Below are 26016 nucleotides of genomic sequence, written 5' to 3' on the forward strand. Positions count from 1 at the left end.
CCTGGCTTGCTTCTTCGAAAAGCGATATTAAGAAATACATCGACTGCAACGTCATTAGGGGTCGCGGGTCCGGGCGCCGGCGCGCCAGCGGCGGCCTGTCGGGGCTGCTGGTGCCTCCATGTAGAGCTACCGCTGGGCCCGGGCTCCTTGCCGCTAACGAAGTGATTGCTGTTGGTGACATCATTTGCAATAGCGACTGCGCGAAATGGCGGTAGCTCTTACGGAAAGCAAGAGTAGCTGATGCTACCGAGGACTCGGCCGCGTTCATTGCCGACGACTTCTTGGGCTCTTATTCATGGTGGCATTCAGACAGGCAAGGGTGCTGTCGATTGTTAGGTACGAATGCGAAATTCCTGCATTGTGCGTTTCCGCAAAGTGATTTTTACGCCAAAGTTGCGATCGTCCTCAAGTTGTGTCACATGTGGAGCTCACAGCGTAGCAGTTTCCGTGGTGTAGCGGTTATCACGTCTGCCAACACGCAGAACGTCACCGGTTCGATTCCGGGCGGAAACACATTTTTGTCGCACTCAACAAGACACTTGCTACAATCTCTACGGTGAACATTTAAATCAATTTCAAACGTCCAACCACCAGGCTGCAGATGGATCAAATGATACATGAAACTCTTTCAGAAGCGGCTACTTGGTTTTTGTGCTTACCTGGAGGGCTGGAAATGCGCGGAACAGCCGCCGGCATGCCAGTAGTCGCCACACGTTTGCACGAAACGCAAGGGCTCGTCCGGGATTTGAACCCGGGACCTCCTGCACCCGAAGCAGGGATCATACCCCGAGACCAACGAGCCTTCTCGATGCACATGAGTAACGCCTCCGTTCCTGGTATCACCGTGCAGAGCTACTGCTCACCCAGCGTTCTCCCTGGCTGTTGCGGTTTGATTGTTTTTATCGTTGTCTTTTACTAAAGCAACTTCTAGAATCGGACGGAGCTCGTAGCCGATGCCCTTGCTTACGCAGGAAAAATCTGTTGGAACTACGGTTTTCCAGGTAGTACAACGGCAAAACCGTCGTTTCCGTGGTGTAGCGGTTATCACGTCTGCTTTACACGCAGAAGGTCCCCGGTTCGATCCCGGGCGGAAGCACGACTTTTTTTAAACCCGTTTTCGGATTCCATTTCCGAGATAACGTCACGTCTGCGTATGCAGGGATAATAAATGTCATGTGCTACACCGATATCGCGTTATTTTACTGTCAAATGCTCTTGCTCCCATAGTGCACCGGTATTCAGTAACTCAGAACGCTCGTAGCCCCATTCTGGCCGGCAAAATTTAGTATCCATTTCTTCAAGACTACTTCAAGTTCGCTTCATACTGGCTTTCCTGAGCTCTTTGCACTCGCCTTGTCACAACTCTCTTGAAGCGTGAACGTAACTAATAGTGAGAAACTCTTAACTACGCTCAGTCTTGTATCCCACGCTTTGGTTGACGTTGTCGCTAATCAGATGAAGGTAGACTGCTCCACGATTGAGCTTCGTCTCCAATCACGGTGCACACGTTCTGCAAAGACAACCTTTGTTTTCCGTAGCATGCAAGATTACTGTCGGCTCTTCTACAGAAATCGACCTATGTAATTTACTGGTATCAGATTCTTGCCATATCAAACGGTCCCTTCATGACCGTAATGCCACACACAGCGTGCTGCGGCACGCATCTGTTCTTCATTGCAGAGCTACAAACGTGGGTGAGCTACACCTACTCTTCAGCACGGTCAAAATGGTAGGGCTCGTCCGGGATTTGAACCCGGGACCTCCTGCAACCAAAGCAGGAATCATACCCCTAGACCAACGAGCCACCTGCTGCTAGCAGTGAAGGTAATCCCAAGCAGTCCACCTCCGAGGAACACAAACTTTCATGTAAATCAGGAAGAAAAGCGCTTTCTGAAGGCAGCGCCCACCACTGATGGAAAGAATATTAAAGGCAATGAATGTAGAGTGAATAATTTCATCGCGCTCTGCAGATGAACAGACGGTGGTGTTTCACTTTCGTCATGTGGTTTCTCAGTGTCAAGGGAAGGCAAATGCACTAAACAAAAGAACACCGGGAATCCGAAACACCAACTCATAACGAAAAGATAGCGGAATATACTGCAAGCAAAACTTCCAAACACGACTCCTGAAGGCGTCTGTGCCTTAAGAATTATTCCGTGCAGCAATGATCATCTACGAAGAGCCAACTGTATGTGTCGCTCCACCACGCAAATTTTTTTGATATCGTTTTACCTAAATTTCCATTACCTGTTCTTTACAAGAATACCGTGTGGCTTTCAACTGGTCTGCTTCGTCCAGCAGCGATAGTAGTAAGTAAACCGACCACAGTATCATTAGAAGTAGGTCAGACACAAAAATCAGAGTTGCTCTGTAGCTCATGTTATTCTGCTTTCAAATGCAATTGTATGGCTGGGAGTAGTGGCGTACTCCTGTAATGCAGGCGTCCGGGAGGCCGTTGCTGTGGGAGACATCTGGGAACAACTACAGATACGGCCGTGTCATTAGCTCAGGAACGACCGCGATGCTCTTATCGAGCTCTGCAGATTGACCAGACTGCAGTGCGGAATTTTCGGCTAGTGGTGGCTCGGAGTTAAGAGAAGTCGGGAACTGTGAGCAAAACTACATCGGGAAACCGAAACAGACGACTCATAACGAAAAGATTGCGGAATGTACTGCAAAAGCAAACGTTGGAGAAGACGAACTCTGAAGCCGTCGGTGCTTTAACAATCATTCCGTGCAGCAACGATAATCTGGGAAGAGCGAAGGGTGGGTACCGCTCGACCACACAACAAAATTTTATATAATGTTCTACTTGTTCTAAATTTGCGTTTCCAGATCATCAGTAAAATACTGTGTGATTTACACCTGGCTTGCTTCTTCGAAAAGCGATATTAAGAAATACATCGACTGCAACGTCATTAGGGGTCGCGGGTCCGGGCGCCGGCGCGCCAGCGGCGGCCTGTCGGGGCTGCTGGTGCCTCCATGTAGAGCTACCGCTGGGCCCGGGCTCCTTGCCGCTAACGAAGTGATTGCTGTTGGTGACATCATTTGCAATAGCGACTGCGCGAAATGGCGGTAGCTCTTACGGAAAGCAAGAGTAGCTGATGCTACCGAGGACTCGGCCGCGTTCATTGCCGACGACTACTTGGGCTCTTATTCATGGTGGCATTCAGACAGGCAAGGGTGCTGTCGATTGTTAGGTACGAATGCGAAATTCCTGCATTGTGCGTTTCCGCAAAGTGATTTTTACGCCAAAGTTGCGATCGTCCTCAAGTTGTGTCACATGTGGAGCTCACAGCGTAGCAGTTTCCGTGGTGTAGCGGTTATCACGTCTGCCAACACGCAGAACGTCACCGGTTCGATTCCGGGCGGAAACACATTTTTGTCGCACTCAACAAGACACTTGCTACAATCTCTACGGTGAACATTTAAATCAATATCAAACGTCCAACCACCAGGCTGCAGATGGATCAAATGATACATGAAACTCTTTCAGAAGCGGCTACTTGGTTTTTGTGCTTACCTGGAGGGCTGGAAATGCGCGGAACAGCCGCCGGCATGCCAGTAGTCGCCACACGTTTGCACGAAACGCAAGGGCTCGTCCGGGATTTGAACCCGGGACCTCCTGCACCCGAAGCAGGGATCATACCCCGAGACCAACGAGCCTTCTCGATGCACATGAGTAACGCCTCCGTTCCTGGTATCACCGTGCAGAGCTACTGCTCACCCAGCGTTCTCCCTGGCTGTTGCGGTTTGATTGATTTTATCGTTGTCTTTTACTATAGCAACTTCTAGAATCGGACGGAGCTCGTAGCCGATGCCCTTGCTTACGCAGGAAAAATCTGTTGGAACTACGGTTTTCCAGGTAGTACAACGGCAAAACCGTCGTTTCCGTGGTGTAGCGGTTATCACGTCTGCTTTACACGCAGAAGGTCCCCGGTTCGATCCCGGGCGGAAGCACGACTTTTTTTAAACCCGTTTTCGGATTCCATTTCCGAGATAACGTCACGTATGCGTATGCAGGGATAATAAATGTCGTGTGCTACACCGATATCGCGTTATTTTACTGTCAAATGCTCTTGCTCCCATAGTGCACCGGTATTCAGTAACTCAGAACGCTCGTAGCCCCATTCTGGCCGGCAAAGTTTAGTATCCATTTCTTCAAGACTACTTCAAGTTCGCTTCATACTGGCTTTCCTGAGCTCTTTGCACTCGCCTTGTCACAACTCTCTTGAAGCGTGAACGTAACTAATAGTGAGAAACTCTTAACTACGCTCAGTCTTGTATCCCACGCTTTGGTTGACGTTGTCGCTAATCAGATGAAGGTAGACTGCTCCACGATTGAGCTTCGTCTCCAATCACGGTGCACACGTTCTGCAAAGACAACCTTTGTTTTCCGTAGCATGCAAGATTACTGTCGGCTCTTCTACAGAAATCGACCTATGTAATTTACTGGTATCAGATTCTTGCCATATCAAACGGTCCCTTCATGACCGTAATGCCACACACAGTGTGCTGCGGCACGCATCTGTTCTTCATTGCAGAGCTACAAACGTGGGTGAGCTACACCTACTCTTCAGCACGGTCAAAATGGTAGGGCTCGTCCGGGATTTGAACCCGGGACCTCCTGCACCCAAAGCAGGAATCATACCCCTAGACCAACGAGCCACCTGCTGCTAGCAGTGAAGGTAATCCCAAGCAGTCCACCTCCGAGGAACACAAACTTTCATGTAAATCAGGAAGAAAAGCGCTTTCTGAAGGCAGCGCCCACCACTGATGGAAAGAATATTAAAGGCAATGAATGTAGAGTGAATAATTTCATCGCGCTCTGCAGATGAACAGACGGTGGTGTTTCACTTTCGTCATGTGGTTTCTCAGTGTCAAGGGAAGGCAAATGCACTAAACAAAAGAACACCGGGAATCCGAAACACCAACTCATAACGAAAAGATAGCGGAATATACTGCAAGCAAAACTTCCAAACACGACTCCTGAAGGCGTCTGTGCCTTAAGAATTATTCCGTGCAGCAATGATCATCTACGAAGAGCCAACTGTATGTGTCGCTCCACCACGCAAATTTTTTTGATATCGTTTTACCTAAATTTCCATTACCTGTTCTTTACAAGAATACCGTGTGGCTTTCAACTGGTCTGCTTCGTCCAGCAGCGATAGTAGTAAGTAAACCGACCACAGTATCATTAGAAGTAGGTCAGACACAAAAATCAGAGTTGCTCTGTAGCTCATGTTATTCTGCTTTCAAATGCAATTGTATGGCTGGGAGTAGTGGCGTACTCCTGTAATGCAGGCGTCCGGGAGGCCGTTGCTGTGGGAGACATCTGGGAACAACTACAGATACGGCCGTGTCATTAGCTCAGGAACGACCGCGATGCTCTTATCGAGCTCTGCAGATTGACCAGACTGCAGTGCGGAATTTTCGGCTAGTGGTGGCTCGGAGTTAAGAGAAGTCGGGAACTGTGAGCAAAACTACATCGGGAAACCGAAACAGACGACTCATAACGAAAAGATTGCGGAATGTACTGCAAAAGCAAACGTTGGAGAAGACGAACTCTGAAGCCGTCGGTGCTTTAACAATCATTCCGTGCAGCAACGATAATCTGGGAAGAGCGAAGGGTGGGTACCGCTCGACCACACAACAAAATTTTATATAATGTTCTACTTGTTCTAAATTTGCGTTTCCAGATCATCAGTAAAATACTGTGTGATTTACACCTGGCTTGCTTCTTCGAAAAGCGATATTAAGAAATACATCGACTGCAACGTCATTAGGGGTCGCGGGTCCGGGCGCCGGCGCGCCAGCGGCGGCCTGTCGGGGCTGCTGGTGCCTCCATGTAGAGCTACCGCTGGGCCCGGGCTCCTTGCCGCTAACGAAGTGATTGCTGTTGGTGACATCATTTGCAATAGCGACTGCGCGAAATGGCGGTAGCTCTTACGGAAAGCAAGAGTAGCTGATGCTACCGAGGACTCGGCCGCGTTCATTGCCGACGACTACTTGGGCTCTTATTCATGGTGGCATTCAGACAGGCAAGGGTGCTGTCGATTGTTAGGTACGAATGCGAAATTCCTGCATTGTGCGTTTCCGCAAAGTGATTTTTACGCCAAAGTTGCGATCGTCCTCAAGTTGTGTCACATGTGGAGCTCACAGCGTAGCAGTTTCCGTGGTGTAGCGGTTATCACGTCTGCCAACACGCAGAACGTCACCGGTTCGATTCCGGGCGGAAACACATTTTTGTCGCACTCAACAAGACACTTGCTACAATCTCTACGGTGAACATTTAAATCAATATCAAACGTCCAACCACCAGGCTGCAGATGGATCAAATGATACATGAAACTCTTTCAGAAGCGGCTACTTGGTTTTTGTGCTTACCTGGAGGGCTGGAAATGCGCGGAACAGCCGCCGGCATGCCAGTAGTCGCCACACGTTTGCACGAAACGCAAGGGCTCGTCCGGGATTTGAACCCGGGACCTCCTGCACCCGAAGCAGGGATCATACCCCGAGACCAACGAGCCTTCTCGATGCACATGAGTAACGCCTCCGTTCCTGGTATCACCGTGCAGAGCTACTGCTCACCCAGCGTTCTCCCTGGCTGTTGCGGTTTGATTGATTTTATCGTTGTCTTTTACTATAGCAACTTCTAGAATCGGACGGAGCTCGTAGCCGATGCCCTTGCTTACGCAGGAAAAATCTGTTGGAACTACGGTTTTCCAGGTAGTACAACGGCAAAACCGTCGTTTCCGTGGTGTAGCGGTTATCACGTCTGCTTTACACGCAGAAGGTCCCCGGTTCGATCCCGGGCGGAAGCACGACTTTTTTTAAACCCGTTTTCGGATTCCATTTCCGAGATAACGTCACGTATGCGTATGCAGGGATAATAAATGTCGTGTGCTACACCGATATCGCGTTATTTTACTGTCAAATGCTCTTGCTCCCATAGTGCACCGGTATTCAGTAACTCAGAACGCTCGTAGCCCCATTCTGGCCGGCAAAGTTTAGTATCCATTTCTTCAAGACTACTTCAAGTTCGCTTCATACTGGCTTTCCTGAGCTCTTTGCACTCGCCTTGTCACAACTCTCTTGAAGCGTGAACGTAACTAATAGTGAGAAACTCTTAACTACGCTCAGTCTTGTATCCCACGCTTTGGTTGACGTTGTCGCTAATCAGATGAAGGTAGACTGCTCCACGATTGAGCTTCGTCTCCAATCACGGTGCACACGTTCTGCAAAGACAACCTTTGTTTTCCGTAGCATGCAAGATTACTGTCGGCTCTTCTACAGAAATCGACCTATGTAATTTACTGGTATCAGATTCTTGCCATATCAAACGGTCCCTTCATGACCGTAATGCCACACACAGTGTGCTGCGGCACGCATCTGTTCTTCATTGCAGAGCTACAAACGTGGGTGAGCTACACCTACTCTTCAGCACGGTCAAAATGGTAGGGCTCGTCCGGGATTTGAACCCGGGACCTCCTGCACCCAAAGCAGGAATCATACCCCTAGACCAACGAGCCACCTGCTGCTAGCAGTGAAGGTAATCCGAAGCAGTCCACCTCCGAGGAACACAAACTTTCATGTAAATCAGGAAGAAAAGCGCTTTCTGAAGGCAGCGCCCACCACTGATGGAAAGAATATTAAAGGCAATGAATGTAGAGTGAATAATTTCATCGCGCTCTGCAGATGAACAGACGGTGGTGTTTCACTTTCGTCATGTGGTTTCTCAGTGTCAAGGGAAGGCAAATGCACTAAACAAAAGAACACCGGGAATCCGAAACACCAACTCATAACGAAAAGATAGCGGAATATACTGCAAGCAAAACTTCCAAACACGACTCCTGAAGGCGTCTGTGCCTTAAGAATTATTCCGTGCAGCAATGATCATCTACGAAGAGCCAACTGTATGTGTCGCTCCACCACGCAAATTTTTTTGATATCGTTTTACCTAAATTTCCATTACCTGTTCTTTACAAGAATACCGTGTGGCTTTCAACTGGTCTGCTTCGTCCAGCAGCGATAGAGGTAAGTAAACCGACCACAGTATCATTAGAAGTAGGTCAGACACAAAAATCGGAGTTGCTCTGTAGCTCATGTTATTCTGCTTTCAAATGCAAGTGTATGGCTGGGAGTAGTGGCGTACTCCTGTAATGCAGGCGTCCGGGAGGCCGTTGCTGTGGGAGACATCTGGGAACAACTACAGATACGGCCGTGTCATTAGCTCAGGAACGACCGCGATGCTCTTATCGAGCTCTGCAGATTGACCAGACTGCAGTGCGGAATTTTCGGCTAGTGGTGGCTCGGGGTTAAGAGAAGTCGGGAGCTGTGAGCAAAACTACATCGGGAAACCGAAACAGACGACTCGTAACGAAAAGATTGCGGAATGTACTGCAAAAGCAAACGTTGGAGAAGACGAACTCTGAAGCCGTCGGTGCTTTAACAATCATTCCGTGCAGCAACGATAATCTGGGAAGAGCGAAGGGTGGGTACCGCTCGACCACACAACAAAATTTTATATAATGTTCTACTTGTTCTAAATTTGCGTTTCCAGATCATCAGTAAAATACTGTGTGATTTACACCTGGCTTGCTTCTTCGAAAAGCGATATTAAGAAATACATCGACTGCAACGTCATTAGGGGTCGCGGGTCCGGGCGCCGGCGCGCCAGCGGCGGCCTGTCGGGGCTGCTGGTGCCTCCATGTAGAGCTACCGCTGGGCCCGGGCTCCTTGCCGCTAACGAAGTGATTGCTTTTGGTGACATCATTTGCAATAGCGACTGCGCGAATTGGCGGTAGCTCTTACGGAAAGCAAGAGTAGCTGATGCTACCGAGGACTCGGCCGCGTTCATTGCCGACGACTTCTTGGGCTCTTATTCATGGTGGCATTCAGACAGGCAAGGGTGCTGTCGATTGTTAGGTACGAATGCGAAATTCCTGCATTGTGCGTTTCCGCAAAGTGATTTTTACGCCAAAGTTGCGATCGTCCTCAAGTTGTGTCACATGTGGAGCTCACAGCGTAGCAGTTTCCGTGGTGTAGCGGTTATCACGTCTGCCAACACGCAGAACGTCACCGGTTCGATTCCGGGCGGAAACACATTTTTGTCGCACTCAACAAGACACTTGCTACAATCTCTACGGTGAACATTTAAATCAATTTCAAACGTCCAACCACCAGGCTGCAGATGGCTCAAATGATACATGAAACTCTTTCAGAAGCGGCTACTTGGTTTTTGTGCTTACCTGGAGGGCTGGAAATGCGCGGAACAGCCGCCGGCATGCCAGTAGTCGCCACACGTTTGCACGAAACGCAAGGGCACGTCCGGGATTTGAACCCGGGACCTCCTGCACCCGAAGCAGGGATCATACCCCGAGACCAACGAGCCTTCTCGATGCACATGAGTAACGCCTCCGTTCCTGGTATCACCGTGCAGAGCTACTGCTCACCCAGCGTTCTCCCTGGCTGTTGCGGTTTGATTGTTTTTATCGTTGTCTTTTACTATAGCAACTTCTAGAATCGGACGGAGCTCGTAGCCGATGCCCTTGCTTACGCAGGAAAAATCTGTTGGAACTACGGTTTTCCAGGTAGTACAACGGCAAAACCGTCGTTTCCGTGGTGTAGCGGTTATCACGTCTGCTTTACACGCAGAAGGTCCCCGGTTCGATCCCGGGCGGAAGCACGACTTTTTTTAAACCCGTTTTCGGATTCCATTTCCGAGATAACGTCACGTCTGCGTATGCAGGGATAATAAATGTCGTGTGCTACACCGATATCGCGTTATTTTACTGTCAAATGCTCTTGCTCCCATAGTGCACCGGTATTCAGTAACTCAGAACGCTCGTAGCCCCATTCTGGCCGGCAAAATTTAGTATCCATTTCTTCAAGACTACTTCAAGTTCGCTTCATACTGGCTTTCCTGAGCTCTTTGCACTCGCCTTGTCACAACTCTCTTGAAGCGTGAACGTAACTAATAGTGAGAAACTCTTAACTACGCTCAGTCTTGTATCCCACGCTTTGGTTGACGTTGTCGCTAATCAGATGAAGGTAGACTGCTCCACGATTGAGCTTCGTCTCCAATCACGGTGCACATGTTCTGCAAAGACAACCTTTGTTTTCCGTAGCATGCAAGATTACTGACGGCTCTTCTACAGAAATCGACCTATGTAATTTACTGGTATCAGATTCTTGCCATATCAAATGGTCCCTTCATGACCGTAGGGCCACACACAGCGTGCTGCGGCACGCATCTGTTCTTCATTGCAGAGCTACAAACGTGGGTGAGCTACACCTACTCTTCAGCACGGTCAAAACGGTAGGGCTCGTCCGGGATTTGAACCCGGGACCTCCTGCACCTAAAGCAGGAATCATACCCCTAGACCAACGAGCCACCTGCTGCTAGCAGTGAAGGTAATCCCTAGCAGTCCACCTCCGAGGAACACAAACTTTCATGTAAATCAGGAAGAAAAGCGCTTTCTGAAGGCAGCGCCCACCACTGATGGCAAGAATATTAAAGGCAATGAATGTAGAGTGAATAATTTCATCGCGCTCTGCAGATGAACAGACGGTGGTGTTTCACTTTCGTCATGTGGTTTCTCAGTGTCAAGGGAAGGCAAATGCACTAAACAAAAGAACACCGGGAATCCGAAACACCAACTCATAACGAAAAGATAGCGGAATATACTGCAAGCAAAACTTCCAAACACGACTCCTGAAGGCGTCTGTGCCTTAAGAATTATTCCGTGCAGCAATGATCATCTACGAAGAGCCAACTGTATGTGTCGCTCCACCACGCAAATTTTTTTGATATCGTTTTACCTAAATTTCCATTACCTGTTCTTTACAAGAATACCGTGTGGCTTTCAACTGGTCTGCTTCGTCCAGCAGCGATAGTAGTAAGTAAACCGACCACAGTATCATTAGAAGTAGGTCAGACACAAAAATCGGAGTTGCTCTGTAGCTCATGTTATTCTGCTTTCAAATGCAATTGTATGGCTGGGAGTAGTGGCGTACTCCTGTAATGCAGGCGTCCGGGAGGCCGTTGCTGTGGGAGACATCTGGGAACAACTACAGATACGGCCGTGTCATTAGCTCAGGAACGACCGCGATGCTCTTATCGAGCTCTGCAGATTGACCAGACTGCAGTGCGGAATTTTCGGCTAGTGGTGGCTCGGGGTTAAGAGAAGTCGGGAGCTGTGAGCAAAACTACATCGGGAAACCGAAACAGACGACTCGTAACGAAAAGATTGCGGAATGTACTGCAAAAGCAAACGTTGGAGAAGACGAACTCTGAAGCCGTCGGTGCTTTAACAATCATTCCGTGCAGCAACGATAATCTGGGAAGAGCGAAGGGTGGGTACCGCTCGACCACACAACAAAATTTTATATAATGTTCTACTTGTTCTAAATTTGCGTTTCCAGATCATCAGTAAAATACTGTGTGATTTACACCTGGCTTGCTTCTTCGAAAAGCGATATTAAGAAATACATCGACTGCAACGTCATTAGGGGTCGCGGGTCCGGGCGCCGGCGCGCCAGCGGCGGCCTGTCGGGGCTGCTGGTGCCTCCATGTAGAGCTACCGCTGGGCCCGGGCTCCTTGCCGCTAACGAAGTGATTGCTTTTGGTGACATCATTTGCAATAGCGACTGCGCGAATTGGCGGTAGCTCTTACGGAAAGCAAGAGTAGCTGATGCTACCGAGGACTCGGCCGCGTTCATTGCCGACGACTTCTTGGGCTCTTATTCATGGTGGCATTCAGACAGGCAAGGGTGCTGTCGATTGTTAGGTACGAATGCGAAATTCCTGCATTGTGCGTTTCCGCAAAGTGATTTTTACGCCAAAGTTGCGATCGTCCTCAAGTTGTGTCACATGTGGAGCTCACAGCGTAGCAGTTTCCGTGGTGTAGCGGTTATCACGTCTGCCAACACGCAGAACGTCACCGGTTCGATTCCGGGCGGAAACACATTTTTGTCGCACTCAACAAGACACTTGCTACAATCTCTACGGTGAACATTTAAATCAATTTCAAACGTCCAACCACCAGGCTGCAGATGGCTCAAATGATACATGAAACTCTTTCAGAAGCGGCTACTTGGTTTTTGTGCTTACCTGGAGGGCTGGAAATGCGCGGAACAGCCGCCGGCATGCCAGTAGTCGCCACACGTTTGCACGAAACGCAAGGGCACGTCCGGGATTTGAACCCGGGACCTCCTGCACCCGAAGCAGGGATCATACCCCGAGACCAACGAGCCTTCTCGATGCACATGAGTAACGCCTCCGTTCCTGGTATCACCGTGCAGAGCTACTGCTCACCCAGCGTTCTCCCTGGCTGTTGCGGTTTGATTGTTTTTATCGTTGTCTTTTACTATAGCAACTTCTAGAATCGGACGGAGCTCGTAGCCGATGCCCTTGCTTACGCAGGAAAAATCTGTTGGAACTACGGTTTTCCAGGTAGTACAACGGCAAAACCGTCGTTTCCGTGGTGTAGCGGTTATCACGTCTGCTTTACACGCAGAAGGTCCCCGGTTCGATCCCGGGCGGAAGCACGACTTTTTTTAAACCCGTTTTCGGATTCCATTTCCGAGATAACGTCACGTCTGCGTATGCAGGGATAATAAATGTCGTGTGCTACACCGATATCGCGTTATTTTACTGTCAAATGCTCTTGCTCCCATAGTGCACCGGTATTCAGTAACTCAGAACGCTCGTAGCCCCATTCTGGCCGGCAAAATTTAGTATCCATTTCTTCAAGACTACTTCAAGTTCGCTTCATACTGGCTTTCCTGAGCTCTTTGCACTCGCCTTGTCACAACTCTCTTGAAGCGTGAACGTAACTAATAGTGAGAAACTCTTAACTACGCTCAGTCTTGTATCCCACGCTTTGGTTGACGTTGTCGCTAATCAGATGAAGGTAGACTGCTCCACGATTGAGCTTCGTCTCCAATCACGGTGCACATGTTCTGCAAAGACAACCTTTGTTTTCCGTAGCATGCAAGATTACTGACGGCTCTTCTACAGAAATCGACCTATGTAATTTACTGGTATCAGATTCTTGCCATATCAAATGGTCCCTTCATGACCGTAGGGCCACACACAGCGTGCTGCGGCACGCATCTGTTCTTCATTGCAGAGCTACAAACGTGGGTGAGCTACACCTACTCTTCAGCACGGTCAAAACGGTAGGGCTCGTCCGGGATTTGGACCCGGGACCTCCTGCACCTAAAGCAGGAATCATACCCCTAGACCAACGAGCCACCTGCTGCTAGCAGTGAAGGTAATCCCTAGCAGTCCACCTCCGAGGAACACAAACTTTCATGTAAATCAGGAAGAAAAGCGCTTTCTGAAGGCAGCGCCCACCACTGATGGCAAGAATATTAAAGGCAATGAATGTAGAGTGAATAATTTCATCGCGCTCTGCAGATGAACAGACGGTGGTGTTTCACTTTCGTCATGTGGTTTCTCAGTGTCAAGGGAAGGCAAATGCACTAAACAAAAGAACACCGGGAATCCGAAACACCAACTCATAACGAAAAGATAGCGGAATATACTGCAAGCAAAACTTCCAAACACGACTCCTGAAGGCGTCTGTGCCTTAAGAATTATTCCGTGCAGCAATGATCATCTACGAAGAGCCAACTGTATGTGTCGCTCCACCACGCAAATTTTTTTGATATCGTTTTACCTAAATTTCCATTACCTGTTCTTTACAAGAATACCGTGTGGCTTTCAACTGGTCTGCTTCGTCCAGCAGCGATAGTAGTAAGTAAACCGACCACAGTATCATTAGAAGTAGGTCAGACACAAAAATCGGAGTTGCTCTGTAGCTCATGTTATTCTGCTTTCAAATGCAATTGTATGGCTGGGAGTAGTGGCGTACTCCTGTAATGCAGGCGTCCGGGAGGCCGTTGCTGTGGGAGACATCTGGGAACAACTACAGATACGGCCGTGTCATTAGCTCAGGAACGACCGCGATGCTCTTATCGAGCTCTGCAGATTGACCAGACTGCAGTGCGGAATTTTCGGCTAGTGGTGGCTCGGGGTTAAGAGAAGTCGGGAGCTGTGAGCAAAAGTACATCGGGAAACCGAAACAGACGACTCATAACGAAAAGATTGCGGAATGTACTGCAAAAGCAAACGTTGGAGAAGACGAACTCTGAAGCCGTCGGTGCTTTAACAATCATTCCGTGCAGCAACGATAATCTGGGAAGAGCGAAGGGTGGGTACCGCTCGACCACACAACAAAATTTTATATAATGTTCTACTTGTTCTAAATTTGCGTTTCCAGATCATCAGTAAAATACTGTGTGATTTACACCTGGCTTGCTTCTTCGAAAAGCGATATTAAGAAATACATCGACTGCAACGTCATTAGGGGTCGCGGGTCCGGGCGCCGGCGCGCCAGAGGCGGCCTGTCGGGGCTGCTGGTGCCTCCATGTAGAGCTACCGCTGGGCCCGGGCTCCTTGCCGCTAACGAAGTGATTGCTGTTGGTGACATCATTTGCAATAGCGACTGCGCGAAATGGCGGTAGCTCTTACGGAAAGCAAGAGTAGCTGATGCTACCGAGGACTCGGCCGCGTTCATTGCCGACGACTTCTTGGGCTCTTATTCATGGTGGCATTCAGACAGGCAAGGGTGCTGTCGATTGTTAGGTACGAATGCGAAATTCCTGCATTGTGCGTTTCCGCAAAGTGATTTTTACGCCAAAGTTGCGATCGTCCTCAAGTTGTGTCACATGTGGAGCTCACAGCGTAGCAGTTTCCGTGGTGTAGCGGTTATCACGTCTGCCAACACGCAGAACGTCACCGGTTCGATTCCGGGCGGAAACACATTTTTGTCGCACTCAACAAGACACTTGCTACAATCTCTACGGTGAACATTTAAATCAATTTCAAACGTCCAACCACCAGGCTGCAGATGGCTCAAATGATACATGAAACTCTTTCAGAAGCGGCTACTTGGTTTTTGTGCTTACCTGGAGGGCTGGAAATGCGCGGAACAGCCGCCGGCATGCCAGTAGTCGCCACACGTTTGCACGAAACGCAAGGGCTCGTTCGGGATTTGAACCCGGGACCTCCTGCACCCGAAGCAGGGATCATACCCCTAGACCAACGAGCCTTCTCGATGCACATGAGTAACGCCTCCGTTCCTGGTATCACCGTGCAGAGCTACTGCTCACCCAGCGTTCTCCCTGGCTGTTGCGGTTTGATTGTTTTTATCGTTGTCTTTTACTATAGCAACTTCTAGAATCGGACGGAGCTCGTAGCCGATGCCCTTGCTTACGCAGGAAAAATCTGTTGGAACTACGGTTTTCCAGGTAGTACAACGGCAAAACCGTCGTTTCCGTGGTGTAGCGGTTATCACGTCTGCTTTACACGCAGAAGGTCCCCGGTTCGATCCCGGGCGGAAGCACGACTTTTTTTAAACCCGTTTTCGGATTCCATTTCCGAGATAACGTCACGTCTGCGTATGCAGGGATAATAAATGTCGTGTGCTACACCGATATCGCGTTATTTTACTGTCAAATGCTCTTGCTCCCATAGTGCACCGGTATTCAGTAACTCAGAACGCTCGTAGCCCCATTCTGGCCGGCAAAATTTAGTATCCATTTCTTCAAGACTACTTCAAGTTCGCTTCATACTGGCTTTCCTGAGCTCTTTGCACTCGCCTTGTCACAACTCTCTTGAAGCGTGAACGTAACTAATAGTGAGAAACTCTTAACTACGCTCAGTCTTGTATCCCACGCTTTGGTTGACGTTGTCGCTAATCAGATGAAGGTAGACTGCTCCACGATTGAGCTTCGTCTCCAATCACGGTGCACACGTTCTGCAAAGACAACCTTTGTTTTCCGTAGCATGCAAGATTACTGACGGCTCTTCTACAGAAATCGACCTATGTAATTTACTGGTATCAGATTCTTGCCATATCAAACGGTCCCTTCATGACCGTAGGGCCACACACAGCGTGCTGCGGCACGCATCTGTTCTTCATTGCAGAGCTACAAACGTGGGTGAGCTACACCTACTCTTCAGCACGGTCAAAACGGTAGGGCTCGTCCGGGATTTGAACCCGGGACCTCCTGCACCTAAAGCAGGAATCATACCCCTAGACCAACGAGCCACCTGCTGCTAGCAGTGAAGGTAATCCCTAGCAGTCCACCTCCGAGGAACACAAACTTTCATGTAAATCAGGAAGAAAAGCGCTTTCTGAAGGCAGCGCCCACCACTGATGGAAAGAATATTAAAGGCAATGAATGTAGAGTGAATAATTTCATCGCGCTCTGCAGATGAACAGACAGTGGTGTTTCACTTTCGTCATGTGGTTTCTCAGTGTCAAGGGAAGGCAAATGCACTAAACAAAAGAACACCGGGAATCCGAAACACCAACTCATAACGAAAAGATAGCGGAATATACTGCAAGCAAAACTTCCAAACACGACTCCTGAAGGCGTCTGTGCCTTAAGAATTATTCCGTGCAGCAATGATCATCTACGAAGAGCCAACTGTATGTGTCGCTCCACCACGCAAATTTTTTTGATATCGTTTTACCTAAATTTCCATTACCTGTTCTTTACAAGAATACCGTGTGGCTTTCAACTGGTCTGCTTCGTCCAGCAGCTATAGTAGTAAGTAAACCGACCACAGTATCATTAGAAGTAGGTCAGACACAAAAATCGGAGTTGCTCTGTAGCTCATGTTATTCTGCTTTCAAATGCAATTGTATGGCTGGGAGTAGTGGCGTACTCCTGTAATGCAGGCGTCCGGGAGGCCGTTGCTGTGGGAGACATCTGGGAACAACTACAGATACGGCCGTGTCATTAGCTCAGGAACGACCGCGATGCTCTTATCGAGCTCTGCAGATTGACCAGACTGCAGTGCGGAATTTTCGGCTAGTGGTGGCTCGGGGTTAAGAGAAGTCGGGAGCTGTGAGCAAAACTACATGGGGAAACCGAAACAGACGATTCATAACGAAAAGATTGCGGAATGTACTGCAAAAGCAAACGTTGGAGAAGACGAACTCTGAAGCCGTCGGTGCTTTAACAATCATTCCGTGCAGCAACGATAATCTGGGAAGAGCGAAGGGTGGGTACCGCTCGACCACACAACAAAATTTTATATAATGTTCTACTTGTTCTAAATTTGCGTTTCCAGATCATCAGTAAAATACTGTGTGATTTACACCTGGCTTGCTTCTTCGAAAAGCGATATTAAGAAATACATCGACTGCAACGTCGTTAGGGGTCGCGGGTCCGGGCGCCGGCGCGCCAGCGGCGGCCTGTCGGGGCTGCTGGTGCCTCCATGTAGAGCTACCGCTGGGCCCGGGCTCCTTGCCGCTAACGAAGTGATTGCTGTTGGTGACATCATTTGCAATAGCGACTGCGCGAAATGGCGGTAGCTCTTACGGAAAGCAAGAGTAGCTGATGCTACCGAGGACTCGGCCGCGTTCATTGCCGACGACTTCTTGGGCTCTTATTCATGGTGGCATTCAGACAGGCAAGGGTGCTGTCGATTGTTAGGTACGAATACGAAATTCCTGCATTGTGCGTTTCCGCAAAGTGATTTTTACGCCAAAGTTGCGATCGTCCTCAAGTTGTGTCACATGTGGAGCTCACAGCGTAGCAGTTTCCGTGGTGTAGCGGTTATCACGTCTGCCAACACGCAGAACGTCACCGGTTCGATTCCGGGCGGAAACACATTTTTGTCGCACTCAACAAGACACTTGCTACAATCTCTACGGTGAACATTTAAATCAATTTCAAACGTCCAACCACCAGGCTGCAGATGGCTCAAATGATACATGAAACTCTTTCAGAAGCGGCTACTTGGTTTTTGTGCTTACCTGGAGGGCTGGAAATGCGCGGAACAGCCGCCGGCATGCCAGTAGTCGCCACACGTTTGCACGAAACGCAAGGGCACGTCCGGGATTTGAACCCGGGACCTCCTGCACCCGAAGCAGGGATCATACCCCGAGACCAACGAGCCTTCTCGATGCACATGAGTAACGCCTCCGTTCCTGGTATCACCGTGCAGAGCTACTGCTCACCCAGCGTTCTCCCTGGCTGTTGCGGTTTGATTGTTTTTATCGTTGTCTTTTACTATAGCAACTTCTAGAATCGGACGGAGCTCGTAGCCGATGCCCTTGCTTACGCAGGAAAAATCTGTTGGAACTACGGTTTTCCAGGTAGTACAACGGCAAAACCGTCGTTTCCGTGGTGTAGCGGTTATCACGTCTGCTTTACACGCAGAAGGTCCCCGGTTCGATCCCGGGCGGAAGCACGACTTTTTTTAAACCCGTTTTCGGATTCCATTTCCGAGATAACGTCACGTATGCGTATGCAGGGATAATAAATGTCGTGTGCTACACCGATATCGCGTTATTTTACTGTCAAATGCTCTTGCTCCCATAGTGCACCGGTATTCAGTAACTCAGAACGCTCGTAGCCCCATTCTGGCCGGCAAAATTTAGTATCCATTTCTTCAAGACTACTTCAAGTTCGCTTCATACTGGCTTTCCTGAGCTCTTTGCACTCGCCTTGTCACAACTCTCTTGAAGCGTGAACGTAACTAATAGTGAGAAACTCTTAACTACGCTCAGTCTTGTATCCCACGCTTTGGTTGACGTTGTCGCTAATCAGATGAAGGTAGACTGCTCCACGATTGAGCTTCGTCTCCAATCACGGTGCACACGTTCTGCAAAGACAACCTTTGTTTTCCGTAGCATGCAAGATTACTGTCGGCTCTTCTACAGAAATCGACCTATGTAATTTACTGGTATCAGATTCTTGCCATATTAAACGGTCCCTTCATGACCGTAGGGCCACACACAGCGTGCTGCGGCACGCATCTGTTCTTCATTGCAGAGCTACAAACGTGGGTGAGCTCCACCTACTCTTCAGCACGGTCAAAACGATAGGGCTCGTCAGGGATTTGAACCCGGGACCTCCTGCACCCAAAGCAGGAATCATACCCCTAGACCAACGAGCCACCTGCTGCTAGCAGTGAAGGTAATCCCTAGCAGTCCACCTCCGAGGAACACAAACTTTCATGTAAATCAGGAAGAAAAGCGCTTTCTGAAGGCAGCGCCCACCACTGATGGCAAGAATATTAAAGGCAATGAATGTAGAGTGAATAATTTCATCGCGCTCTGCAGATGAACAGACGGTGGTGTTTCACTTTCGTCATGTGGTTTCTCAGTGTCAAGGGAAGGCAAATGCACTAAACAAAAGAACACCGGGAATCCGAAACACCAACTCATAACGAAAAGATAGCGGAATATACTGCAAGCAAAACTTCCAAACACGACTCCTGAAGGCGTCTGTGCCTTAAGAATTATTCCGTGCAGCAATGATCATCTACGAAGAGCCAACTGTATGTGTCGCTCCACCACGCAAATTTTTTTGATATCGTTTTACCTAAATTTCCATTACCTGTTCTTTACAAGAATACCGTGTGGCTTTCAACTGGTCTGCTTCGTCCAGCAGCGATAGTAGTAAGTAAACCGACCACAGTATCATTAGAAGTAGGTCAGACACAAAAATCGGAGTTGCTCTGTAGCTCATGTTATTCTGCTTTCAAATGCAATTGTATGGCTGGGAGTAGTGGCGTACTCCTGTAATGCAGGCGTCCGGGAGGCCGTTGCTGTGGGAGACATCTGGGAACAACTACAGATACGGCCGTGTCATTAGCTCAGGAACGACCGCGATGCTCTTATCGAGCTCTGCAGATTGACCAGACTGCAGTGCGGAATTTTCGGCTAGTGGTGGCTCGGGGTTAAGAGAAGTCGGGAGCTGTGAGCAAAAGTACATCGGGAAACCGAAACAGACGACTCATAACGAAAAGATTGCGGAATGTACTGCAAAAGCAAACGTTGGAGAAGACGAACTCTGAAGCCGTCGGTGCTTTAACAATCATTCCGTGCAGCAACGATAATCTGGGAAGAGCGAAGGGTGGGTACCGCTCGACCACACAACAAAATTTTATATAATGTTCTACTTGTTCTAAATTTGCGTTTCCAGATCATCAGTAAAATACTGTGTGATTTACACCTGGCTTGCTTCTTCGAAAAGCGATATTAAGAAATACATCGACTGCAACGTCGTTAGGGGTCGCGGGTCCGGGCGCCGGCGCGCCAGCGGCGGCCTGTCGGGGCTGCTGGTGCCTCCATGTAGAGCTACCGCTGGGCCCGGGCTCCTTGCCGCTAACGAAGTGATTGCTGTTGGTGACATCATTTGCAATAGCGACTGCGCGAAATGGCGGTAGCTCTTACGGAAAGCAAGAGTAGCTGATGCTACCGAGGACTCGGCCGCGTTCATTGCCGACGACTTCTTGGGCTCTTATTCATGGTGGCATTCAGACAGGCAAGGGTGCTGTCGATTGTTAGGTACGAATACGAAATTCCTGCATTGTGCGTTTCCGCAAAGTGATTTTTACGCCAAAGTTGCGATCGTCCTCAAGTTGTGTCACATGTGGAGCTCACAGCGTAGCAGTTTCCGTGGTGTAGCGGTTATCACGTCTGCCAACACGCAGAACGTCACCGGTTCGATTCCGGGCGGAAACACATTTTTGTCGCACTCAACAAGACACTTGCTACAATCTCTACGGTGAACATTTAAATCAATTTCAAACGTCCAACCACCAGGCTGCAGATGGCTCAAATGATACATGAAACTCTTTCAGAAGCGGCTACTTGGTTTTTGTGCTTACCTGGAGGGCTGGAAATGCGCGGAACAGCCGCCGGCATGCCAGTAGTCGCCACACGTTTGCACGAAACGCAAGGGCTCGTCCGGGATTTGAACCCGGGACCTCCTGCACCCGAAGCAGGGATCATACCCCGAGACCAACGAGCCTTCTCGATGCACATGAGTAACGCCTCCGTTCCTGGTATCACCGTGCAGAGCTACTGCTCACCCAGCGTTCTCCCTGGCTGTTGCGGTTTGATTGTTTTTATCGTTGTCTTTTACTATAGCAACTTCTAGAATCGGACGGAGCTCGTAGCCGATGCCCTTGCTTACGCAGGAAAAATCTGTTGGAACTACGGTTTTCCAGGTAGTACAACGGCAAAACCGTCGTTTCCGTGGTGTAGCGGTTATCACGTTTGCTTTACACGCAGAAGGTCCCCGGTTCGATCCCGGGCGGAAGCACGACTTTTTTTAAACCTGTTTTCGGATTCCATTTCCGAGATAACGTCACGTATGCGTATGCAGGGATAATAAATGTCGTGTGCTACACCGATATCGCGTTATTTTACTGTCAAATGCTCTTGCTCCCATAGTGCACCGGTATTCAGTAACTCAGAACGCTCGTAGCCCCATTCTGGCCGGCAAAATTTAGTATCCATTTCTTCAAGACTACTTCAAGTTCGCTTCATACTGGCTTTCCTGAGCTCTTTGCACTCGCCTTGTCACAACTCTCTTGAAGCGTGAACGTAACTAATAGTGAGAAACTCTTAACTACGCTCAGTCTTGTATCCCACGCTTTGGTTGACGTTGTCGCTAATCAGATGAAGGTAGACTGCTCCACGATTGAGCTTCGTCTCCAATCACGGTGCACACGTTCTGCAAAGACAACCTTTGTTTTCCGTAGCATGCAAGATTACTGTCGGCTCTTCTACAGAAATCGACCTATGTAATTTACTGGTATCAGATTCTTGCCATATTAAACGGTCCCTTCATGACCGTAGGGCCACACACAGCGTGCTGCGGCACGCATCTGTTCTTCATTGCAGAGCTACAAACGTGGGTGAGCTCCACCTACTCTTCAGCACGGTCAAAACGATAGGGCTCGTCAGGGATTTGAACCCGGGACCTCCTGCACCCAAAGCAGGAATCATACCCCTAGACCAACGAACCACCTGCTGCTAGCAGTGAAGGTAATCCCAAGCAGTCCACCTCCGAGGAACACAAACTTTCATGTAAATCAGGAAGAAAAGCGCTTTCTGAAGGCAGCGCCCACCACTGATGGCAAGAATATTAAAGGCAATGAATGTAGAGTGAATAATTTCATCGCGCTCTGCAGATGAACAGACGGTGGTGTTTCACTTTCGTCATGTGGTTTCTCAGTGTCAAGGGAAGGCAAATGCACTAAACAAAAGAACACCGGGAATCCGAAACACCAACTCATAACGAAAAGATAGCGGAATATACTGCAAGCAAAACTTCCAAACACGACTCCTGAAGGCGTCTGTGCCTTAAGAATTATTCCGTGCAGCAATGATCATCTACGAAGAGCCAACTGTATGTGTCGCTCCACCACGCAACTTTTTTTGATATCGTTTTACCTAAATTTCCATTACCTGTTCTTTACAAGAATACCGTGTGGCTTTCAACTGGTCTGCTTCGTCCAGCAGCGATAGTAGTAAGTAAACCGACCACATTATCATTAGAAGTAGGTCAGACACAAAAATCGGAGTTGCTCTGTAGCTCATGTTATTCTGCTTTCAAATGCAATTGTATGGCTGGGAGTAGTGGCGTACTCCTGTAATGCAGGCGTCCGGGAGGCCGTTGCTGTGGGAGACATCTGGGAACAACTACAGATACGGCCGTGTCATTAGCTCAGGAACGACCGCGATGCTCTTATCGAGCTCTGCAGATTGACCAGACTGCAGTGCGGAATTTTCGGCTAGTGGTGGCTCGGGGTTAAGAGAAGTCGGGAGCTGTGAGCAAAACTACATGGGGAAACCGAAACAGACGACTCATAACGAAAAGATTGCGGAATGTACTGCAAAAGCAAACGTTGGAGAAGACGAACTCTGAAGCCGTCGGTGCTTTAGCAATCATTCCGTGCAGCAACGATAATCTGGGAAGAGCGAAGGGTGGGTACCGCTCGACCACACAACAAAATTTTATATAATGTTCTACTTGTTCTAAATTTGCGTTTCCAGATCATCAGTAAAATACTGTGTGATTTACACCTGGCTTGCTTCTTCGAAAAGCGATATTAAGAAATACATCGACTGCAACGTCATTAGGGGTCGCGGGTCCGGGCGCCGGCGCGCCAGCGGCGGCCTGTCGGGGCTGCTGGTGCCTCCATGAAGAGCTACCGCTGGGCCCGGGCTCCTTGCCGCTAACGAAGTGATTGCTTTTGGTGACATCATTTGCAATAGCGACTGCGCGAATTGGCGGTAGCTCTTACGGAAAGCAAGAGTAGCTGATGCTACCGAGGACTCGGCCGCGTTCATTGCCGACGACTTCTTGGGCTCTTATTCATGGTGGCATTCAGACAGGCAAGGGTGCTGTCGATTGTTAGGTACGAATGCGAAATTCCTGCATTGTGCGTTTCCGCAAAGTGATTTTTACGCCAAAGTTGCGATCGTCCTCAAGTTGTGTCACATGTGGAGCTCACAGCGTAGCAGTTTCCGGGCTCCTTGCCGCTAACGAAGTGATTGCTTTTGGTGACATCATTTGCAATAGCGACTGCGCGAATTGGCGGTAGCTCTTACGGAAAGCAAGAGTAGCTGATGCTACCGAGGACTCGGCCGCGTTCATTGCCGACGACTTCTTGGGCTCTTATTCATGGTGGCATTCAGACAGGCAAGGGTGCTGTCGATTGTTAGGTACGAATGCGAAATTCCTGCATTGTGCGTTTCCGCAAAGTGATTTTTACGCCAAAGTTGCGATCGTCCTCAAGTTGTGTCACATGTGGAGCTCACAGCGTAGCAGTTTCCGGGCTCCTTGCCGCTAACGAAGTGATTGCTTTTGGTGACATCATTTGCAATAGCGACTGCGCGAATTGGCGGTAGCTCTTACGGAAAGCAAGAGTAGCTGATGCTACCGAGGACTCGGCCGCGTTCATTGCCGACGACTTCTTGGGCTCTTATTCATGGTGGCATTCAGACAGGCAAGGGTGCTGTCGATTGTTAGGTACGAATGCGAAATTCCTGCATTGTGCGTTTCCGCAAAGTGATTTTTACGCCAAAGTTGCGATCGTCCTCAAGTTGTGTCACATGTGGAGCTCACAGCGTAGCAGTTTCCGTGGTGTAGCGGTTATCACGTCTGCCAACACGCAGAACGTCACCGGTTCGATTCCGGGCGGAAACACATTTTTGTCGCACTCAACAAGACACTTGCTACAATCTCTACGGTGAACATTTAAATCAATTTCAAACGTCCAACCACCAGGCTGCAGATGGCTCAAATGATACATGAAACTCTTTCAGAAGCGGCTACTTGGTTTTTGTGCTTACCTGGAGGGCTGGAAATGCGCGGAACAGCCGCCGGCATGCCAGTAGTCGCCACACGTTTGCACGAAACGCAAGGGCTCGTCCGGGATTTGAACCCGGGACCTCCTGCACCCGAAGCAGGGATCATACCCCGAGACCAACGAGCCTTCTCGATGCACACGAGTAACGCCTCCGTTCTTGGTATCACCGTGCAGAGCTACTGCTCATCCAGCGTTCTCCCTGGCTGTTGCGGTTTGATTGTTTTTATCGTTGTCTTTTACTATAGCAACTTCTAGAATCGGACGGAGCTCGTAGCCGATGCCCTTGCTTACGCAGGAAAAATCTGTTGGAACTACGGTTTTCCAGGTAGTACAACGGCAAAACCGTCGTTTCCGTGGTGTAGCGGTTATCACGTCTGCTTTACACGCAGAAGGTCCCCGGTTCGATCCCGGGCGGAAGCACGACTTTTTTTAAACCCGTTTTCGGATTCCATTTCCGAGATAACGTCACGTCTGCGTATGCAGGGATAATAAATGTCGTGTGCTACACCGATATCGCCTCATTTTACTGTCAAATGCTCTTGCTCCCATAGTGCACCGGTATTCAGTAACTCAGAACGCTCGTAGCCCCATTCTGGCCGGCAAAATTTAGTATCCATTTCTTCAAGACTACTTCAAGTTCTCTTCATACTGGCTTTCCTGAGCTCTTTGCACTCGCCTTGTCACAACTCTCTTGAAGCGTGAACGTAACTAATAGTGAGAAACTCTTAACTACGCTCAGTCTTGTATCCCACGCTTTGGTTGACGTTGTCGCTAATCAGATGAAGGTAGACTGCTCCACGATTGAGCTTCGTCTCCAATCACGGTGCACACGTTCTGCAAAGACAACCTTTGTTTTCCGTAGCATGCAAGATTACTGTCGGCTCTTCTACAGAAATCGACCTATGTAATTTACTGGTATCAGATTCTTGCCATATCAAACGGTCCCTTCATGACCGTAGGGCCACACTCAGCGTGCTGCGGCACGCATCTGTTCTTCATTGCAGAGCTACAAACGTGGGTGAGCTACACCTACTCTTCAGCACGGTCAAAACGGTAAGGCTCGTCCGGGGTTTGAACCCGGGACCTCCTGCACCCAAAGCAGGAATCATACCCCTAGACCAACGAGCCACCTGCTGCAAGCAGTGAAGGTAATCCCAAGCAGTCCACCTCCGAGGAACACAAACTTTCATGTAAATCAGGAAGAAAAGCGCTTTCTGAAGGCAGCGCCCACCACTGATGGCAAGAATATTAAAGGCAATGAATGTAGAGTGAATAATTTCATCGCGCTCTGCAGATGAACAGACGGTGGTGTTTCACTTTCGTCATGTGGTTTCTCAGTGTCAAGGGAAGGCAAATGCACTAAACAAAAGAACACCGGGAATCCGAAACACCAACTCATAACGAAAAGATAGCGGAATATACTGCAAGCAAAACTTCCAAACACGACTCCTGAAGGCGTCTGTGCCTTAAGAATTATTCCGTGCAGCAATGATCATCTACGAAGAGCCAACTGTATGTGTCGCTCCACCACGCAACTTTTTTTGATATCGTTTTACCTAAATTTCCATTACCTGTTCTTTACAAGAATACCGTGTGGCTTTCAACTGGTCTGCTTCGTCCAGCAGCGATAGTAGTAAGTAAACCGACCACATTATCATTAGAAGTAGGTCAGACACAAAAATCGGAGTTGCTCTGTAGCTCATGTTATTCTGCTTTCAAATGCAATTGTATGGCTGGGAGTAGTGGCGTACTCCTGTAATGCAGGCGTCCGGGAGGCCGTTGCTGTGGGAGACATCTGGGAACAACTACAGATA

General features: G+C 49.0%; 24 non-coding genes across 24 annotated transcripts; 9 read left to right on the plus strand and 15 right to left on the minus strand.

Moving 5' to 3' along the window:
- Positions 1 to 730: 730 nt before the first annotated feature.
- Positions 731 to 802, minus strand: Trnap-cgg (transfer RNA proline (anticodon CGG)). The gene has a single exon. It is a non-coding gene; the product is annotated as a tRNA-Pro (tRNA).
- A 221-nt stretch (positions 803 to 1023) lies between these two features.
- Positions 1024 to 1096, plus strand: Trnav-uac (transfer RNA valine (anticodon UAC)). The gene has a single exon. It is a non-coding gene; the product is annotated as a tRNA-Val (tRNA).
- A 636-nt stretch (positions 1097 to 1732) lies between these two features.
- Trnap-ugg (transfer RNA proline (anticodon UGG)) lies at positions 1733 to 1804 on the minus strand. The gene has a single exon. It is a non-coding gene; the product is annotated as a tRNA-Pro (tRNA).
- A 1790-nt stretch (positions 1805 to 3594) lies between these two features.
- On the minus strand, positions 3595 to 3666 carry Trnap-cgg (transfer RNA proline (anticodon CGG)). Its single transcript has one exon. It is a non-coding gene; the product is annotated as a tRNA-Pro (tRNA).
- A 221-nt stretch (positions 3667 to 3887) lies between these two features.
- On the plus strand, positions 3888 to 3960 carry Trnav-uac (transfer RNA valine (anticodon UAC)). Its single transcript has one exon. It is a non-coding gene; the product is annotated as a tRNA-Val (tRNA).
- Positions 3961 to 4596: 636 nt separating this feature from the next.
- Positions 4597 to 4668, minus strand: Trnap-ugg (transfer RNA proline (anticodon UGG)). The gene has a single exon. It is a non-coding gene; the product is annotated as a tRNA-Pro (tRNA).
- Positions 4669 to 6458: 1790 nt separating this feature from the next.
- Trnap-cgg (transfer RNA proline (anticodon CGG)) lies at positions 6459 to 6530 on the minus strand. Its single transcript has one exon. It is a non-coding gene; the product is annotated as a tRNA-Pro (tRNA).
- Positions 6531 to 6751: 221 nt separating this feature from the next.
- Trnav-uac (transfer RNA valine (anticodon UAC)) lies at positions 6752 to 6824 on the plus strand. Its single transcript has one exon. It is a non-coding gene; the product is annotated as a tRNA-Val (tRNA).
- Positions 6825 to 7460: 636 nt separating this feature from the next.
- On the minus strand, positions 7461 to 7532 carry Trnap-ugg (transfer RNA proline (anticodon UGG)). The gene has a single exon. It is a non-coding gene; the product is annotated as a tRNA-Pro (tRNA).
- Positions 7533 to 9615: 2083 nt separating this feature from the next.
- On the plus strand, positions 9616 to 9688 carry Trnav-uac (transfer RNA valine (anticodon UAC)). The gene has a single exon. It is a non-coding gene; the product is annotated as a tRNA-Val (tRNA).
- Positions 9689 to 10324: 636 nt separating this feature from the next.
- On the minus strand, positions 10325 to 10396 carry Trnal-uag (transfer RNA leucine (anticodon UAG)). Its single transcript has one exon. It is a non-coding gene; the product is annotated as a tRNA-Leu (tRNA).
- A 2083-nt stretch (positions 10397 to 12479) lies between these two features.
- On the plus strand, positions 12480 to 12552 carry Trnav-uac (transfer RNA valine (anticodon UAC)). Its single transcript has one exon. It is a non-coding gene; the product is annotated as a tRNA-Val (tRNA).
- A 636-nt stretch (positions 12553 to 13188) lies between these two features.
- Positions 13189 to 13260, minus strand: Trnal-uag (transfer RNA leucine (anticodon UAG)). The gene has a single exon. It is a non-coding gene; the product is annotated as a tRNA-Leu (tRNA).
- Positions 13261 to 15050: 1790 nt separating this feature from the next.
- Positions 15051 to 15122, minus strand: Trnap-cgg (transfer RNA proline (anticodon CGG)). The gene has a single exon. It is a non-coding gene; the product is annotated as a tRNA-Pro (tRNA).
- Positions 15123 to 15343: 221 nt separating this feature from the next.
- Trnav-uac (transfer RNA valine (anticodon UAC)) lies at positions 15344 to 15416 on the plus strand. The gene has a single exon. It is a non-coding gene; the product is annotated as a tRNA-Val (tRNA).
- A 636-nt stretch (positions 15417 to 16052) lies between these two features.
- Trnal-uag (transfer RNA leucine (anticodon UAG)) lies at positions 16053 to 16124 on the minus strand. Its single transcript has one exon. It is a non-coding gene; the product is annotated as a tRNA-Leu (tRNA).
- Positions 16125 to 18207: 2083 nt separating this feature from the next.
- Positions 18208 to 18280, plus strand: Trnav-uac (transfer RNA valine (anticodon UAC)). Its single transcript has one exon. It is a non-coding gene; the product is annotated as a tRNA-Val (tRNA).
- Positions 18281 to 18916: 636 nt separating this feature from the next.
- Trnap-ugg (transfer RNA proline (anticodon UGG)) lies at positions 18917 to 18988 on the minus strand. The gene has a single exon. It is a non-coding gene; the product is annotated as a tRNA-Pro (tRNA).
- A 1790-nt stretch (positions 18989 to 20778) lies between these two features.
- Trnap-cgg (transfer RNA proline (anticodon CGG)) lies at positions 20779 to 20850 on the minus strand. The gene has a single exon. It is a non-coding gene; the product is annotated as a tRNA-Pro (tRNA).
- Positions 20851 to 21071: 221 nt separating this feature from the next.
- On the plus strand, positions 21072 to 21144 carry Trnav-uac (transfer RNA valine (anticodon UAC)). Its single transcript has one exon. It is a non-coding gene; the product is annotated as a tRNA-Val (tRNA).
- A 636-nt stretch (positions 21145 to 21780) lies between these two features.
- Trnap-ugg (transfer RNA proline (anticodon UGG)) lies at positions 21781 to 21852 on the minus strand. Its single transcript has one exon. It is a non-coding gene; the product is annotated as a tRNA-Pro (tRNA).
- Positions 21853 to 24256: 2404 nt separating this feature from the next.
- Trnap-cgg (transfer RNA proline (anticodon CGG)) lies at positions 24257 to 24328 on the minus strand. The gene has a single exon. It is a non-coding gene; the product is annotated as a tRNA-Pro (tRNA).
- A 221-nt stretch (positions 24329 to 24549) lies between these two features.
- On the plus strand, positions 24550 to 24622 carry Trnav-uac (transfer RNA valine (anticodon UAC)). The gene has a single exon. It is a non-coding gene; the product is annotated as a tRNA-Val (tRNA).
- Positions 24623 to 25258: 636 nt separating this feature from the next.
- On the minus strand, positions 25259 to 25330 carry Trnap-ugg (transfer RNA proline (anticodon UGG)). The gene has a single exon. It is a non-coding gene; the product is annotated as a tRNA-Pro (tRNA).
- Between the last annotated feature and the right edge of the window lie 686 nt (positions 25331 to 26016).

The sequence above is a fragment of the Schistocerca gregaria genome, chromosome 2 (genome assembly GCF_023897955.1).
Source record: "Schistocerca gregaria isolate iqSchGreg1 chromosome 2, iqSchGreg1.2, whole genome shotgun sequence".
NCBI lineage: Eukaryota > Metazoa > Arthropoda > Insecta > Orthoptera > Acrididae > Schistocerca > Schistocerca gregaria.